This window comes from Silurus aristotelis, assembly GCF_946808225.1.
Source record: "Silurus aristotelis genome assembly, chromosome: 13".
In the NCBI taxonomy this organism is placed as follows: domain Eukaryota; kingdom Metazoa; phylum Chordata; class Actinopteri; order Siluriformes; family Siluridae; genus Silurus; species Silurus aristotelis.
In genome coordinates, this window is record NC_139586.1 from 12,174,290 (window position 1) to 12,192,926 (window position 18,637).

The 18,637-nt window shown below is 36.2% G+C and overlaps 1 long non-coding RNA gene across 1 annotated transcript; it reads right to left on the minus strand.

Moving 5' to 3' along the window:
* Positions 1-4,621: 4,621 nt before the first annotated feature.
* LOC310735692 lies at positions 4,622-15,915 on the minus strand. Its single transcript, XR_014536364.1, has 3 exons — positions 15,827-15,915; positions 4,968-5,046; positions 4,622-4,890 (listed from the first exon to the last, which is right to left on the minus strand). It is a non-coding gene; the product is annotated as an uncharacterized lncRNA (long non-coding RNA).
* Between the last annotated feature and the right edge of the window lie 2,722 nt (positions 15,916-18,637).

Below are 18,637 nucleotides of genomic sequence, written 5' to 3' on the forward strand. Positions count from 1 at the left end.
ATCTATAATATATATATATATATATATATATATATATATATATATATATATATATATATATATATATATATATATATATATATATATATAATATTATTGTTTATATGACCATATTATACAATTGTACACAAAAGTAAAATTAAATTAACATGGCAGTATAAAGTATAATTTATTTATTTTTTAATTTTTTTACACCAGTGCATCAGATCTTTACAGCCTGTGCCTTCCATTTTAGGACATGTTAATAATAAAAAAAAAAAAAAGATTTTGTGCTGAGAAATGACATTTTTATGACAGACATAATGACGAGATTCCAAATTATCTTCAACATCTGTCACTTGGGTCAAGCTAATTACATGGCGGATGGAGAAACAAGGCCGAACCCTTTTCCAGCATGTACAATCCCTCATTGATTTTCTATAGAGATAGAAGCGCTAATAAATTTAGCTACTGTAACTAGACCAGGTGGTCAATCATTGTCCCGTTTTCAAAGCCCTTGATGAGGACGGTGTTACAGCAGGGGAAAAATACAGCATTGTTCTGCTTAATTACAGCGTGTCACACACAAGGATGCATTTGCATTTTAAACAAGCACTTAATCTGATTGGAGAACAATTGTCAGAAATTTCATTAAATATGTGGAGGGCAGCAAAGTGTGTGTGTGTGTGTGTGTGTGTGTGTGTGTGTGTGTGTGTGTGTGTGTGTGTGTGTGTGTGTGTGTGTGTGTGTGTATATGTGTGTTACTGTTCCAAAATAATAATCTTCATGAGGCCTTCACAAAAAACTTTACAATTTACAAATTCATCTCAACTTTATTCTTAAAATCGTTCTTTTATTCTTACATTTTTTTGTCTCCTTCACATCATCAATGATTCATTTCCTTTTCCAGTTTGGTTTGTTTAAATCCGTGTTTGTTCACACGCGGCACAAGGTTTGAAGTGAAAGAGAAGAAAGAGGAGGGGGGAAATAAATATATAAAAATTATGGCTCATCACCATTTCCTGATTTAAAGTGGGCTCGTCTGCTTCCTGCATATCTAACGACTCTCTCTCTTTCTCTCTCTTTCTCACACACACTCTTTCCGTCTTTATCTACAATTCCACTTATTTACAGATCACTGCAGAAACATCTGCTCCTACACTCGGCCCTTGAATTTGTGAAGTGATGTTTTGCAATATAGCATTTAATTTTTAATGCCGATTCAGTTATCTTTCAAAACACTAGAAGTTCCATGGAGAGGCATCTTTTGATGACGATAACACAACATCCGACAGAGGAGGAAAACGACAGAATTAAAGCGGATAAAAACACACAGGCGCAAAAAAAGAACTACAGAGGCAGTAAACACAGAGCGGTAAAAATTCAGAATGTAAATATATCGCCTGTAAATGTACACCTGTAGAGAGAGAGAGAGAGAGAGAGAGAGAGAGAGAGAGAGAGAGAGAGAGAGAGAGAGAGAGAGAGAGAGAGAGAGAGAGAGAGAGAGAGAGAGAGAGAGAGAGAGAGAGAGAGAGAGAGAGAGAGAGAGAGAGAGAGAGAGAGAGAGAGAGAGAGAGAGAGAGAGAGAGAGAGAGAGAGAGAGAGAGAGAGAGGTAAACAGTGAGATTTAAAAGAAACAGAAGGTGACAGAAAGAGACATATGGAACAGAGAAAGTGAACAAGACACAAAGAATGTAAAAGATACAGAGAAAAAATGGTTACAGAGTCAGATGGAAAGTGAGAGAGAGAGAGAGAGAGAGAGAGAGAGAGAGAGAGAGAGAGAGAGAGAGAGAGAAAGGAGAGACATAGAAAGGGATGAAGAGATGCTGAGAAAGACAGACAGAAACATTTTGGGAGACAGAGAAAAACAGGGAAAAAGTGAGTAAGAGAGGAGAAAACCAAGTGAGACGAAAAGAGTAACTGATAGAAAGACAGAGAATAACAGATAGAAAAAGAGAGACAGAGAAAGAGAGACAGGAAGTAAGACAGGAGGAGAGTGAGACAGATAGAGCACCTGCCTAACAAAAGCAGTCCTTTTCCTCAAATGATCATTCACACACAATTACACTGAAACACTGAAGAGGTTTCCACTATTGTCTCCAGACTGTTCTTCCTTTTTCACCCCTCAGCGCACACACACACACACACACACACACACACACACACACACACACACACACACACACACACACACACACACACACACACACACAGTGCAAAGTAAGTTGTGATGCACCTGCAGCTGCTCATTCACAGCATGAGACGACCACTGGAGCGATGCCAGGCCTCTCCTCTTCCCTCAGCTCAGTGATGCAACATATTGATTTGCAATACAGAATAATAGGCCATTAGCTTAATTATTACTGACGAGAGTGCATTGTTTCTCCGACATTTTTCTTTCTCAACCAATCTGACACACACTCAATGACTCATGATGCTCAGATAGATTTGCATACTTCCCAACAATCTAACAACTGTGTTTTCGTTTTAAAAGATTATTTGTCTATTTTCAAAGGGAAAATGTATTGCTACCGCATCCATAGACATTTGATACAATTGTGTGCCTCCAACTTTGTGGTAACAGTTTGGGAACACATATGGCTAGAAAAGTCAGGTGTCCCAATTCTTTTTTTCTGCATAATGTATTTATGTATAAGAGCTTATATACATTATAATAAACATTAGTCTCATTGTAAGTATTTTATATACTTTCTTTCTTAAGTTTGCTCCTCAAACAGCAGCGTCATTCCAAACATACTTTTTGTAGTTCAGAAATATTTTCACAATTACATTTTATTGTACATTTTTCTGTTAAAATTTTTCACGCTGTCACCTTGTACTCACTTAACTGTAACCCTTTTTCTATTAATTCCAAAATTGTTTTCTTAGGTGAGGAAGATATTTACGACTTGTAAAGATTTTATAAGAATAAAAACTGTCCAAACTTAAACAAAGCTTATATACTGATAATATAAAATAATCTAATAAAATTACAGGAAAGCATTTTAGTGACAATACCCAAAGAGCACATTTTTAGTGCCACTAAGTAATTAAATAAAAATTGTTTCATACATTTTCCACCATTTCATGGGAAACAGAGAGGACACAGTGACTGAAGACTGAAATGTCAGAGTGCTGAAGCGATCCTGGGATTCTCCGCCAAGCTCAGAGCCGCCGCTCGTCTCTCTTTGGGGCATGGGAAAGTTTTTTTTTTTTAGCCATCTGTTACAGATGCAGATACGACTTATCGTGCGTATGTTTTATCCACGAGTAGGCTAGTAGAGGTTGGTAGAGGTTAGAAAGGTTAGTAGAGGTTAGATGGAGTTAGCGTATGAAGGAGGTTCTCAGTATGAAGGAGCTGTATTAATTCACTGTCTGAGAAAGTGGAGTGTCCAAGCTTCCCAGTGTGAGAGTGATGTTTCAAAATGGTCAAGCCTGCACTCTGTGTTCGATTCAATCAGGCCTCAGACCGGCCGGCTCAGGAATGCGTGGGACTGTTTGTGTTGGAACACAGTTTCTGTGGTCTTAACCCATTTCCTCGTAACGAGCACAACACTTGACTCATACATGGAACAAAATGCTGCTTCATCCTTCCAACGTACAACTGCTTCGTCTCGAGGAATCGTAAAACCTTATTCATTCCTTACACCTAAAACAAGGAATGGCTTCAATATGATTATTGTTAGTCGTTTTTTTTTTTTGCATAATTACACACTTCCTGTGTAGATTTATTATGCTTAATCCCCCAGTGCTGTCAAATTCATAAATCGGATTAGACGACAGCAACTTTTGAAAAATGTCTGTGATTCATAAATGACAAGGGGATGTTTATTTTGCCTTTATATGTATATAAAATTAACTTTATTCTGGACAAAGAAGTTATTTTTCTATGTAACATGCACAGCATAATGCTATTTTTTTTATCTATTAACTGCATGAGATCATTTGCAATAACCTAACTACGCTATATAAACAAGTGTTTGTGGAAATCTGACCATAAGATTCAAATGTGATTTTTGATCCTTTTATTTACCAATTGGTCCTGTTATAATACCCTCCACTCTTCTGAAAAGACTTCACATTAGATTTTTCGAATTTGTTTATGGAGATTTTGGGCTCATTCAGCCACAAGGGTGTTAATAAAGTCAAGTACAGATGCAGTGTGAGTAGGCCTGGGGTGCAGTCAGCCTTCCATTTCATCACCACCGCATCCTATACACTTGTGTGCCTCTATCTTTGTGTTAACAGTTTGGGAAAAAAAACATATCACATATGGCTGAAAAACTCAGATGTCCAAATACATTTGTCTATATAGTGTATAATGGTATATATAGTGTATAAAGCTCAGTGTGCCATTCTTAAAAGAAAATTGTGGCAAACCAATGTATAAGTATAATAATATATATTTCATGTTAGAGAAAAATCACCATGGACACTAAGTACAAAAATAAAATGGTGTAAAATGCTTAACTTTGATTATTATAATTGTTTTAATGTTTCATGTAATAACATTGTTTTTAATATTTCTTAATTTGTTAAATGGGTAAAAATAAATAAGAATCTTTTTTTTGTGACACACATACTCCTTTAAAAATGTTTACACACCATTTAAATGGAAAAAAAAAAAAAATTCGGAAAACTTTCGAGTGGCCGTGTAGCTTTCAGTGGAAATAGCAAAATTGAAAGCTTGCATAGAAGCTTCAGTTTGGACGACAAAAGCGAGTCGATAGTGAGACTATGGGAGGTGACGAGGGCCGAACGCGAGGTCTAAAGCTGGGTCCCTGGGCAAATTTGTAGCACGAAGAAAGCGACAGCTTTATTCATGTCAGCAAACAGTGCAGCAATCTCCCAGAGAAATAGGCTTTGTGTCTGCAGCGGTCCCAACAGAGCTCGGCCACACATCTCTCCAATCTAAAAAAGCAGAGTCTGTAAAGAAAAAGCACACAGAAGCACAAGCAAGGCCAAATCCCTGCACCCCATACACCTACCCATCAGCCCCCATGTCCCCTGCCTCCGACGCTGTTTTCTTTGGTTGACCACGAACTCCAGCAAAGTGTTGTAAAGACACTACGAGTACAAAAAAATATAGATTATACTGTAGCTGCTGCTGGCAGAATGGTAAGCCTGTTTTGTGAGGAGGGGGTGTATCATACATGGCCTACAGGGATACAAAGAAAGCACTGTTTCCAAATGAAATATATATATATATATATATATATATATATATATATATATATATATATATATATATATATATATATATATATATATATATATTAAAATATGTAACTCGAAGCTGAATGAAGCCGACACTGTGCTCAGCATAAACCGTGCCCTGCACAAATGTTCCTCAGGACCTTTTTTTTGTTTTTTTTTTGCATGAAAAATATCCGTATTCACAAACACAGAAGCAGGCGTGGATTATCAGATCAGTGAAGTAAATAGTTTATGTAGTTTTTCTTTTTATTTCACAGAGGAAGACTTGCAGACGCAGCAACCTAACTGTATGTAACCATGTTTTGTTCACATGTCTTATATGAGACATGTAAACCTTTTTGTTATAATTACAACTAGGACTATTCACAAAGAAATGCAGTAGATAAGATAACTATTAGACATGCCTTTATATTGTTTTTAGCTTTATATTTTACAGCTAAAAACCATTTTGAGCTTCTCAGTCAGACTTTTTCTATCCCTTTTTTTAGGGGAGCAAGATGTTAAGGTTTCTGTTGAAAGAATCCAGAAATCTAGATATATAAAAAAAGAATTGTGGCTGCTTCTACTTAAGGTGTGTAATGCAGGCAGGTGTTTTGCTTAATAATCAATTAATAGTTCATACAGTTTTTATTAAGAAGTGCATATAATGATTCTGATCATGCATAATTTTCCCAGCATAAACACTGAAGTCCATTTTGTACTTTAGTTGCAGTTGGATTCGATTCTACTTAAAAATTGAGCTTAGCACTTAATAATGCTTTAACATTTCAGATCAAAAGAATTGACAAAATTACCATAGGGGGTGTGCTAAGTGGCGCAAATGGACGAAACAAAATAGGCTTCTAATGCAGATGAGAACCCTGTCCAGCTGGAGGAATGTAGATGAGAGAGAAAACCAAGAGTGAAGACGAGTGAGAGAGTCTCATCAGTGGCTTTCAGGCTGAGATGTCTCTCCATTCCTGCTCTTTTGTCTGACTTCTCCAGATCCTCCCTCCACTTGAAACCTGCTGCTGACGCTGGTGAAGGTGTGCCAAGTACGTTTAGGCTCAAAATTATAGACCTTGTTCTGTTTCGCCTTGTCAGGGAAGAGAATGTGGTGATTCCTTATACCAGGCTCAGCATGGAAGGATGGAAAGAACACAAAAAATCCTGTCCTTTAAGTCTCTCGTGCGGTGGCTGAAATACATCATTCAAAGAAGAAAGGTTTAGGACTAGGAAGATCTGATCTTAACCTGGAATGCCCTAAAATTACCCTGGAGCTTAATCGTGTAGTTTTCAGAATACTGGACTGTAATTGGTCATAAGGTGCAGATTAGTTTTCTATAACAGCAGCATACACGTAGGTTTATATAAAAAAACTTGCTCTATTATGTTATATTAGGAACATGTATTATATGCAATAGTATCAGCTTGTCCACAGGGACAAGTACAGCTCACAATCCACATAAACAGATTCAGATGTTCAGAGGTCATGCTGTGAATCTTTCCTACATCTTCCAGATTTTTTTTGTCTTTCTGATCATCAAGAGAAACAAAAATAGCTGCTATAATGTAATTAAGAACCAGATGATGTTTCATACACATTAAATGTCATGTAGTATGTAGACACCTGATCATAAGACAAAAAGTGCTTACATCTTATTCCACATTTAATTCCCAATTACTGCAATAGTAACCACCACTCTAGGAAAATGTTTCACCAGATGTCAAGTGTCCCAATCCTTTTTTTTTATTATAAATAGATACCTGATACCTGATGTTCATTAATTAATTAACAAAAAATAAAAAAAATCGTGAACAAGTTGCTGTAATGCAAGAGGAGTCAAATTCTTTGGACACTTTTCCTCAAAGGACCATCTTAAGAGCTTTTGAGGGTTTTTAGATTCAACTTTTTATTTTGTATAGATTATCCAGAGTGCACTGGAGTTTTTGCCTCTCCCATATAATGTTTAGGATAAAAGTATCTATAAGGGCAAATGTTTTAGTCATTGTTCTAGAATACTTCAATTCTTTTATCAATTCTACTGTCTGTTTGCGGTAATTGTTTTATTACCGCAAACAGACAGTAGAATTGATAAAAGAATTGAAGTATTCTAGAACAATGACTAAAACATTTGCATCCTGTTAAAAAAATTCAAAAGACCTTCATACCATAAACCCCAGCTCATGCACATTCAATCTTCCTCTTCAGCTACAGTAAAATTTTTAGAGTGTCTTCTGATGGTCTAACATTGGTCAAAAATGTGTTCAAGGACAAAACATGTAAACTGTAAGATGTCTCCGTTTAAATTCATTAACTCAAGATTCTGGTTTTCGATTTGGGCCTGATGGTTTAAACGTTACGTATTCCTCTGACAAATTGACTCTAAACCTAAACGGCCCGCGACCTCGGCCACTAGAGCATTATTTATGGCTTCCATAAACTACAGCAGGACAAACACACACACGCACGCGCACACACACAGCATCATGAATTGTATTGGTTCTCAAGCTCAATAAGTAACAGGAGTGCTTCTCAAAACTGCTGACCAACGTTGTTTTACTGTAGTGAAGTCATGTGATTCATTAAGTTCATTAAAACACACACAAAAGCAGAACAATGCAAACAAATGTAAGCAGCAGAAGAAAAAAATAGGATTCAAACAGAATGACAAAAGAAATCTGAAATTTTAAAGGTTTCCTTATTGTAGAGATCACCAGAGATTCCAATCTCTGCATGAAAGACCTGAAAGTATATCAGTATATTATATAAAAGAGTTATAGATTTTTTTTTCTTCAAATACAGAACTCTTAAATATTTCCGTTCCCACACGGACAATACAGTTTCTAAAAGCCAGATCAAACCAGATGTGTCATGTTGAGTGTCGTATGTAGCATCACACCACGCACTGCACCAAGACTTCATTTCCTTGTTAAGAAGTGTTTCGGTCCACACATTAACGAAGTGTCAAATCTGAGCTTGTGTCACAGTACTTGTTTCAACACTGTGCATCTATTTGTGTACAGTATATTGACTGGGGGGTTACTAAAGTTCTTAGTAAAAAAACGACTTCACACAAGTGCTCTATGCTCAAAATTTACACGTGTAACCTGTAGCTACATGAAGTTTAACTAAAAATTTTGACAAAAATATATTTTAATAAACTAAAAATATTACAAATATGCACCTGTTGTCTGTTGTCATGACTGCAGGCAAATAACTACAAACAATAAATGCTTTGCAATGAAGACTCAAGAGTAAAGCCAAATTTAATCTTGCTTTAATAATTATTTGCTTCTTTACTCTTCAGTCATTTAAGTAGTGCCCTCTACGAGGAAGAAGTGCCCTGTCTTGGATCCTGATTTGATAATAATGTGCGTGAATGTGTTGAGGTTACTGGTAGCTCGGTCTTTGATTTGTAAGTGAGGATTTTTGTATCTTTGTGCAAATATAGTTTTAATGGTCACAAAAATGTTCTAGATTTCTTCAATAGAATATGGAGCCTATTAAGTATACACTGTATTTACAAAAGTATTGGGGCACCTGACTTTCCCAGACATATATGGTTCTTCTCCAAACTGTTACCAGAAAGATAGGTGCACGCAGTTGTATAAGATGTAGGATTAACTCCCTTTACTTGAACTAGAAAACACAAACCCTTTCTAGCATGAAAATGCCTCTGTGCACAAAGTGAGCTCCATAAAGATATGTTTTGGGTTAAAATGGAAGTTTTTGATAGGCCTGCTATATAGCTTTGATGTCAACCCTATTGAATACCTTTGAGAAGAAAAATACTCTTGATTAACCACCTGATATAACTAATTAGCATAAAACAGTGGAAAAGGGCAGGAAAGCAGTACATATACTGCATTCATACAGTTTCTACAGTTGTCTGGTTTTAAAGAGTATTTCAGGTCTTGTAATCTCAAGACTAAATCACAGCAATAAAGAAAAAATGATCAAGACTTTGTTCCAGTTTAAATAGGATATTTTCTATAAAAGCCATTATAAACACACACTTCCTAGTAAAGCGCTCTCTCCCCTTAATTTTCAGGATCTCAGGATCTTAAGTTTTCTTTAGTTTTCTGTCCTTTTGATACTTTTCAGGATTTTAGCTCTACTTTAATCGATTGTTTGTTTTCTTGACTCACTATTGTGTGACATAAGAATACAATACATATTCATGCTTTATCAGTGGGTTGGGAACATTTTAAGGACTGTCTTTTGGCATTGTTAAGAGTCTTTCATTATGGCTTATAGCAACATAAACTGTCAGTAATTTTTTTAAGTTTTTGCTTACTGTTAGGTACAATACTGTGGGTACAGAAAATATTCCCGACACTTCACTTTTTCCACATTATATGTTACAGCCTTATTCCAAAATTAATTTCAATTTATTATTTTCTTTAAAATTATACAAACAATACCCCATAATGACAAAGTTTGTTTGAAATCTATGCAAACTTATTAATTATTAAAATGAAAAAAAAAATTTACATGTTCATAAGTATTCACACAGTATATCACACTCAAAATTGAGCTCTGGTGCATCCTGTTTTTACTGATCATTCATAAGATAATTCTAAAACTCGATTGGAGTCCACCTGTGGTAAATCCAGTTGATTGTACATGATTTGGAAAGGCACACACCTGTCTATATAAGGTTTAACAGTTAACAGTGCATGCAAGATCACAAACCAAGTCATGAAGTCCAAAGAATGGTCTGTAGACCTCCAAGACAGGATTGTATCGAGGTACAGATCTGGGAAAGGGAACAAAAAATGTCTGGTCCCAATGAGCACTGTGGTCTCCATCATCCATTAATTTAAGAAGATTGGAACCACCAGGACCCTTCTAAGATTGGGCCGCCCCACCAAACTGAGCGAGGGAGTGAAAAGGGCCTTAGTCAGCAAGGTGACCAAGAACCAAATGGTCATTCTAAAAGAGCTCCAGTGTTTCTCTGTGGAGGAGAAAAAAACTTACAGAAGAACAACTATCTCTGCAGCACCCCACCAATCAAACCTGTATGCTAGAGAGGCCAGACGGATCCTCAGTAGAAGGCACATGACAGCCTGCCTGGAGTTTGCCAAAAGGCACCTAAAGAACTCTCAGACCATAAGAAACAAAGATTGAACTATTTGACATGGATTGAGGGAAGGGACCTTAGACTGAGGCGATCTTCCAATAGAGTGGCTATGGGATGACTCTGTGATAGTCCTTGAGTGGCCCAGTCAGAGTCCAAACTTGAACCCGATTGAACATATCTGGAGAGATCTGAAAATGGCTGTGCACTTACGCTCCCCATCCAACCTGATGGAGCTTGAGAGGTTCTGCAAAGAAGAATAGGAGAAACTGCCAAACAATAGGTGTGCCAAGCTTGTAGCATCATACTCAAAAAAAATTGAGGCTGTAGTTGGTGCCGAAGGTGCTTCAACAAAGTATTGAGCAAAGGCTGTAAATATTCATGTACGGTGTGATATTTTTTTTTTAGTTTTTTATGTGTAATACATTTGCAAAGATTTCAACCAAACTTAATTTACTTTGTAATTATTTTGTATTGTTTGTAAATATTTTAGGAAAATAATGAATTGCATCTATTTTGGAATAAAGATCTAACATAACAAAGTGGAAAAAGTGAAGCGCTGTGAATACTTTCCGGTGCCCTGTACATTCATGTATGGTGTCAAAATTAATATGATTTTAATTATCTAATCCTGACACACTTCTCTTAATTTACCCAACTAATTCTAATGCTGCATGTGTTCGAAAGATTTCCTCACTGGTAGCTCACTTCCTCCTCCAGTAAAATGGTATTAGATACAGTACCTAAAGGTGAATACCTAATCCACTGCTTAAATATAACAAGTAAGAGAACTTTATTTACATTTCTACTTGAGAAAATTATAAAAGTTCTCACTTTTAAATGGTTTTTAAATAATTTAGGCAGTTCTGTGTTCCATTCTACTTAACATCATACCTTTTTTTGAGAGAGTTTTCACTTGTTGCAGACAAAGAGTGTGAAAACCCTTTATACCCAAACACTTCTGTAATAATCAAAATACTACTTTTCTCATCATATTCCTCATATTTAAGAACTATTGGTAAGCTCAGAAATGCATTATACATTCAGAACACTGAATCACATTTAAACAAATGCTGGCTCTTTTTCAGTTAATCAAAAACTCAGAACTCAAATCATGAGCTCCCATTGCTGTTAAGTGAAGTTTAGGACTCATGTGAAATTGCTGCATCTCTGCTAGTTTGAAACTAACTTAATTACTTGCAAATCAATCTACAGTAAAACCGCTAGTGACTGCTCCTTTCCAGCCTTCTTTCACACCATGAGTCGAATCAAAGAACTGCTCTTCTTTTTTCATTCCTTTTTCTCAAACAAGCTGATCGATACGCTACCTCCCGCACACTGAATCCCACAAAGGCTGTAATGTATGTAAACTTTTGTTTTACATGAAGTTTCTTTGGAAATCCACTTCAAATAAAAATCACTTCAAACACAGAAGAACCTGCATGATCTTTTGATCTGGGGCACGAATGCAATGAAGTTACGTCGCATTAAAATTTAAAAAAACACACACAAAAAAGACAAGAGAGCCAGAAACCTGCAGTGATGGGGAAAAAAAAAAAAAAAGCGAAAAAGCAGAACTTCTCCAGAAGTGAGGATGAACCTCATTAAAGCACAATGTGTCTTTAGAAGTCAAACAATCGATCGTAGGTCGAGGCAGAAGGACTGTACAAGCTATGAAGAGACCTCCTGCTTCAAAGACAAAACCAAACCTAATAAATCAGGATTCTTTTTTAGAAAAGTACTCATTATGTTTTTTGTACTAAAGCAAGACTGTGGGAAAGGTAGTCGAGAGAAATAAATGATGACTTGCAGGTCAAAAGTTTGAACTTTATTACAAAATGATCGAGACACAGTGAACTCGGTGCTGTCGCGGTCATGGTTCAGGAAAAATAAACAGCCCTAGTGGGACATTTGAAACAACTTTGCCTAAATATCTCTTATTTAGCGTGTGACCTTGTGAATGTGTATAATATACAGAACAGTCAAGAACTAGTTTGCATTGCATTGTTTTTGGCTTAAATGAAGAAAAAAATGCAGTTTTTTCAAAGTTGTGAAATGCGTTAATTTACACATTTTATTAAAATGTAATACATAATGTCATATATTAAATATGTATACACACTATATGGTATTGTCATATATAACATGTATATAGACAACAGGTTTGGGTCTCCTACTTCAAGTAAAGGGACGTTCTAATGATACTGGGTCCAAAAACATTCTATATGATTGTTGCCACCACCCTTGCGGTAAGAGTTTGGTGAGGAACCCCATATGGCCGAAAAAGTAACCTGTCCCAATACTTTTATCCGTATAGTGCTTATATATATATTTATTTTACCAATAGCTATTGACAAAAGAAGCATTCACAGCAGATTTAAAAATGATGGTAAATTGGCATGTGTATATACAACAGGAAATTTTGAAAATTGACAAAATTCAGAAACAGCAGTAAATTCGGTAACATATCAGCAAAAACAAAAACGTGGCAGCAATCTTTTTAGTAATAGTAATTGGAGCATATGATTGTTCACAGCTGTTAAAGAATTAAAATATCTGATCTCAGTTCGGCCTGTGTTTGAAAGAGCTTTTTTTTTCCATTAGCATGAGATTAATTAATGACAAGCTGATTCATTTTTACTGCAGCATTATGAGCAGTGACCCACTTTAAATCTTCACACCTGATACAGATTCATCCTTTAATAGGTTCCTATCTGGTCCGACAGTCACTGTGAGAACTCTTCTCCATCACTTTCACTCTGTAGAGTGCACTCTTAGCTTTTCAGTATGGTAGGAAAATGCAGATGTGCAGGTGAATGGTAAAAGTGATTGAATGATGTCTCCTGTAATCTGCTGAACGTGTTCTTCTCTAGCACCATTCTGAATTCATGAAACATTTCTTCTTTAAAAGAGTGGCTGAGACGAGATGATATAAAAAAGAAAGAGAGAGGCAAACATCACAATTCAGAATTTTTAAAAGAGATGCTCTGAGATCAATGGGTGTGACCTGGGATAAAATAGTTTGAAAAATACACATAAGGATGTGCTGTTCAGCATAATCAGTGTCGGTATATTGAGTGTCTGTACCATCTGTAACAAGAGATGTAACTCTGCTACATCACACCATGCTGCAGTTGATTATTTTACTGTAACTGCATGACATAATGGTGTTGAGTACTATTATAAAAAAAAAAAATAAATGACTGGTATTAATTCAAATGCACAATAAGGCCTATTGGTTTATAATTACACTATACAGCTGAAAGTATGCACACCCCCTGACCTGCACACCCATAATAATCTATCCTTTAAATTCTTACTACAAATTACACAATTGTATACAATTTGTATACATGATTGAATATTGTAGAATCTTTGTATGCTAAAGCTTTACACTGGAACTGCAGCCTCCTTAACATCTAAGCATTAATAATTTCTCACTAATGGTTGTGTAGCAATTAAATGACCACAGCCCCGATATCTCCTTTGAAGCCTTTAAAGGAGTGTGGAATTTTTTATAACAACAGTCTGGAATAAGAGATTTACCAAGCAGGTGCAAGCGTTAGACATACTTTCGAGCACAGTATAAAAACAACACTATTCAGGCAATATAAGCAGGACGTCTACAAGCCAACCTCACTTGCTTGTGACAGTGATGCCTCCCTCCCAGATGCGCTGAACGACTACTACACCCGGTTTTAGGTGCAGAACAATGTGGTGGCAAGGAAGACCACCCCTCCTCCCAATGACCAGGTGCGCTGTCTAACCATGGCTGAATTAACCCACAGAAGTCTGCTGGACCAGACAACATTCTTGGCAGAGTACTCATGGAATGTGCAGAAGAGCTAGCGTCTTCACTGACACTGACTGATAATGAGGACAGCAGAATAGATCATTGGAGCCTCTCTCCCCTCTATCACGGACATTTACACCCAATGCTGCATCCGTAAGGCCAACAGCATTGTGGACGACCCCACACATCCCTCACACACACTCTTATTCTTCTACAATCAGGAAAGAGGTTTCAAAGCATTCAGGCCTCACATCCAGACTGTGCAACAGTTATTTCCTTCAAGCCATCTGGCTCCTCAACACACAGAACTGAACTTTACCAAACTCAAACACACACTCACTCAACTGTGTGTTACTGAACTGTACAACCTGAACTCAAACACACTCTTAATACTCATTTAATTCATACACATTCATGTCTTCATCACCACCCATATTACACTGTATTATAATCATATTAAATGTTTACATGCTGTTTTGCTACTCTCGATTGCTACTATTGCTATTATTGCACAACATTGTGTTTATGTTTACAGACATACACTCTTTTACACACTGTACTTTATAGCATATTATACAGTAGGTTTATTGGTCGGCACTATTATCTGCTTTGTATATCTGTCCCACACTGTCTTGTATTGTCTGTTGCACTTTCTTTTGTCTTGCACTGTTTGCACATGATGCACTTTAGGTGGGGAGGACACTTACTTTAGTCCTTAGCTCTGCATTCTGTTATGTACCTCTATGTTGTGTGATGTAGCTTTATGTTGTTTTATGTAGCACCAGGGACCTAAAGAAATGTTGTCTCATTTCACTGTGTTTTGCGTCATCTATGTATAGTTGAAATGACAATAAAAGCTTCTTGACTTTAAGCTTTCTTTTCTCTTTATCATGTCCTGAGAGTGCTAGTGTGTGACCGCTAACAAAGCATACACAATAAAAAAAAAAAAAGAGATACATTAGACATTTTTTTTAATATTTTATATTTTTTTTTATTTGATTACATTTTTACTGTATCTTACAGCAAGGTGAAATTCAGATATTAGGAAGCTGGGGTTAGAGCACATGGTCAACCATAATACAGCACTCATAACACTTAGGGTATTGCATGGGTCCAAGAGTGTCAGCTTTGTGATATAGGGGCCTGAACCCCAGACCTTCCGGTCAGAACCCAGAGCCTTAACCACTAAGCTATCACTTATTTTTTCTTTATTTTGACATTTAATTATTTCACATGTAAGTACTCATGATTTCAGAGCGACTTACAAATTGAGCATTTAAGGTTTAAGGACCTTACTCAAGGGACTTGAACTTGTGAATTTGTATCGAGAGTCCAATGCCTTAATCACTGTGCTTCCACCTCCACTGTACCCGTACATGCCATCCATGCAATGATCTCTACACGCATCACTTTTTTTTTACAAGCTAAATCGCACCTTTCAGATAATTTATTTCGCTTTACTTGGGAATTTAATTATTTTGGCATTTGGCAAAAAATAAATAAATTGGAAAATATTTACTTTGATTTGTATAGCTTTACATTATTATTTTATTTTTGTAAATTTTTCCATTATTTTTATTTTATTTATTGATAGATCTTTTGGGGAATTCTTTTCCCCACAAATTTATAATTTACATTTACATTTTTAACACATGCCCTTTAATTAATCACAGATATAAGCCCAATGTGTGACCCCTTATTTAATACCAGAGTAAAACATCTCTATCTATCTTCAAACCATGCACTCATCCCCCATTCAGACACTTTCTCTTACTCAGACATGTCTCTCGTCTGTATTCCAGAGTGTATTTTTCTCTTCCTCTCCCCTACGGCAGCCTGTCTGTCGTTCTTCGCCCACACAGGGGTGATCAGCTGGAGGAAATCAAGCCCCACTCCGGGTTTCCTCTCAACTGATTAAGATAAACTGCTTTTCAGTCATGGTTACCCCCGACCAATCAATTAAAGCAATCAATTAAAGGCCTGCCGGCTGAGGCTTTCTGTAATTGAGGGTTGAATAAACACAGGCATGGGCAAGAGAATGAGAAATGCATAGCCACAAAAGGAGTCTGAGGCTATGTCCACATTGATCCAGATAAATATGCAAATAAATATATCTTTTTACCTGTTTTGTTCTTTTCTCTACACTGAGACTTAGTGCAGCAAAGTTTTTGTTCCAGATTGATTGATTTGAAAAAAAAAAACATTACAGTATGGACTGAGAAAATGGATAAAGATACATCATTTTAAAAATGTTTTGTGGTGCAGTCATCGTCACTTCGAACAAGCAATTGTTTAGGTCCAAGTTAGACTCTGTCTATCATCCGACTACAAGAAAAAAACTCTTAAAAGTTACTAAAAGTAGATAAACGCCTGGCGGGAACAATGCAGGGCAAAATATGATTTTGAAATTTTTTTTAAAAAGACTGGTGTAGATGTAGAAATACCAGAAACCAAAAACACAGTTTTCAGATTTATAAGAACTTAAGCAGATGTAGCACACATTGTTGTAATTTTTGCCTGGCTCTTGAGTCAGACACTGTTAGTAACTTGAACCTTGGGATGATAAATATGAAATCTAACATTGACAGCTTTTTCAGGCTGGCTTTGGAGAACAATAATAAAAATAAATAAGTGTTATTTATTTAATTACTTGTCAAGTGCCAGAGCACTTTCCAACAGAAAATTGGTTGGAGTGCATTTTTTTTTTACCCCAGGCTATGGCATGTAGCAGGAGTCTCCTGTTTCACTAATTTAATCATGACGTTTAAGCTGTTTGGATGGCTTCCATCTCAGCAGGCTCAAACGGAAAATTGGTCTTTTGTTTTGTTTAAGTGAAATATTTCCCTTTTAAAAGTACAGAGATCCAGTGAGGTCCAGGGACCTGTGATTTATTTTATTATTATTATTTGTGTCTTTGGACAGGTCTAGGAATTATAGGCATACAATTTATTTATTTACTCAGCTATTTCTAATGGGATGTCTCAGAACTTCTGGAACAGTTCCAAACTCTTTAGAAGAATCTTTATGTTTTTACAACCAATTTTAAAATATATATTTTTAGGTTTAGACCTGTACACTGGTCTTATTGATATTATTATAGCAAGGTGTGCTTAAAGAATAAAGGGATCCTCTGGTACTTTAGATGTTAACAGGTCTAAAAGGCTTTTGAAAAAGTTCAAGAGAACCTATTATGGATGTATGTGTGCTGGTAGGTACATATATTTTCTATATTTTTATTTGTGTGTATGTATGTAAGTATATACGTATGTATGTATGTATGTATATATGTACTGTATGTACGTATACATGTAATATTTTTTCTTAGCGAGTTACAATAACATAGACATTTGTTTACTAAGCGTTCTTCGGATTTGTTCTTTTTGTCTAACTTTCAAAAATGGTTCCTTTCTGGAACTTTATCTCCTGTTGGGGTCTACACAGAAGCTTGAAGAGTTTCAAAGCATTTACAATTATATACAAATGCAGTGATAAATTCCTTATCTAGTTAATATTTTTTATCTGGACTCCTTAAAGTCTCATTGGATGGTTAATAAGACTACATTTTCGAAATTCCTAGATCCTTTTCTTTTTCTTTAATTAATGCAAAATTGGAATTACAACCTTAGAAGAAAACACCTTAAAAGAACCTTTAGTTTACAAGATAAACTGTTTTTACTACGAGTGGAGAATTTAAGGTTCTACCATACACTAGTCTATTCTATGAAGTATTCTTCAGTTTCTTCTGTGTGGAGGAACCTTTAACAAAACTAGAAGGTTTTGTATTTTACTTTTAGGACGCCATTCATCACCATGGCAGCATAAATAATGAAACTGGTTGACATTCATTAGAACATGTATGCTCAAGATTCCACAAATAGAGAAGACGGTGAACTTCCTCTTTTTATTAGTTCTTTACGAGTCTTCCAGCTTTTTATGATGAGGTTTAACTCCTCAGCCACCTTATAAACACTGAGCTGAGCATTTGGTTTACATTAGCGGTCTTTTGTTGAGATTCTTTGATTGGAACTCCTCTGGGATTTTTTTAGGCTGATGGTAAAGCTGATGGAGGGCAAACATGAGGAAATAAAAAGAAACCAAACTTCTTTCCATCCTTCAGAAAAATGGCTGAATCTGATCCAGCAAGTAACTCAGTGCAGATTGGATCTTGAGAGAAGGTGGCATGATGGCTGCTTCTTTAAACACACTTCATTTGTGTGACCCTCTTTATCAGGAGGTCACACGTTTACATGCCCGCACAGTTGGGGTGAAGATCTAAAGGATTTGAGGTGCTAGGTTCTTCCAAAGCTTTGCCTCTGTCTCAGCTGGAAGACACATGGCTGGGAAAAGAGGATCAGAACTTTTGTCTCGTAAACACCCACAAGGAAAAGAAAAAGGTTAAAGGTGTGTCATGTTGCACCTCCATGTTCAAAATAAGAAACAATTTAAATGTATAAAAAATTCTCAAACATCTTGAACACCTTTTATCCTCAATAAAAACACCAGCTTATGAATATTCATGGTATGTAAATTGTGTCCCCCTGTCCTTCTGCAATCCATATCAGCATAATATTGCTAAACATTAGCT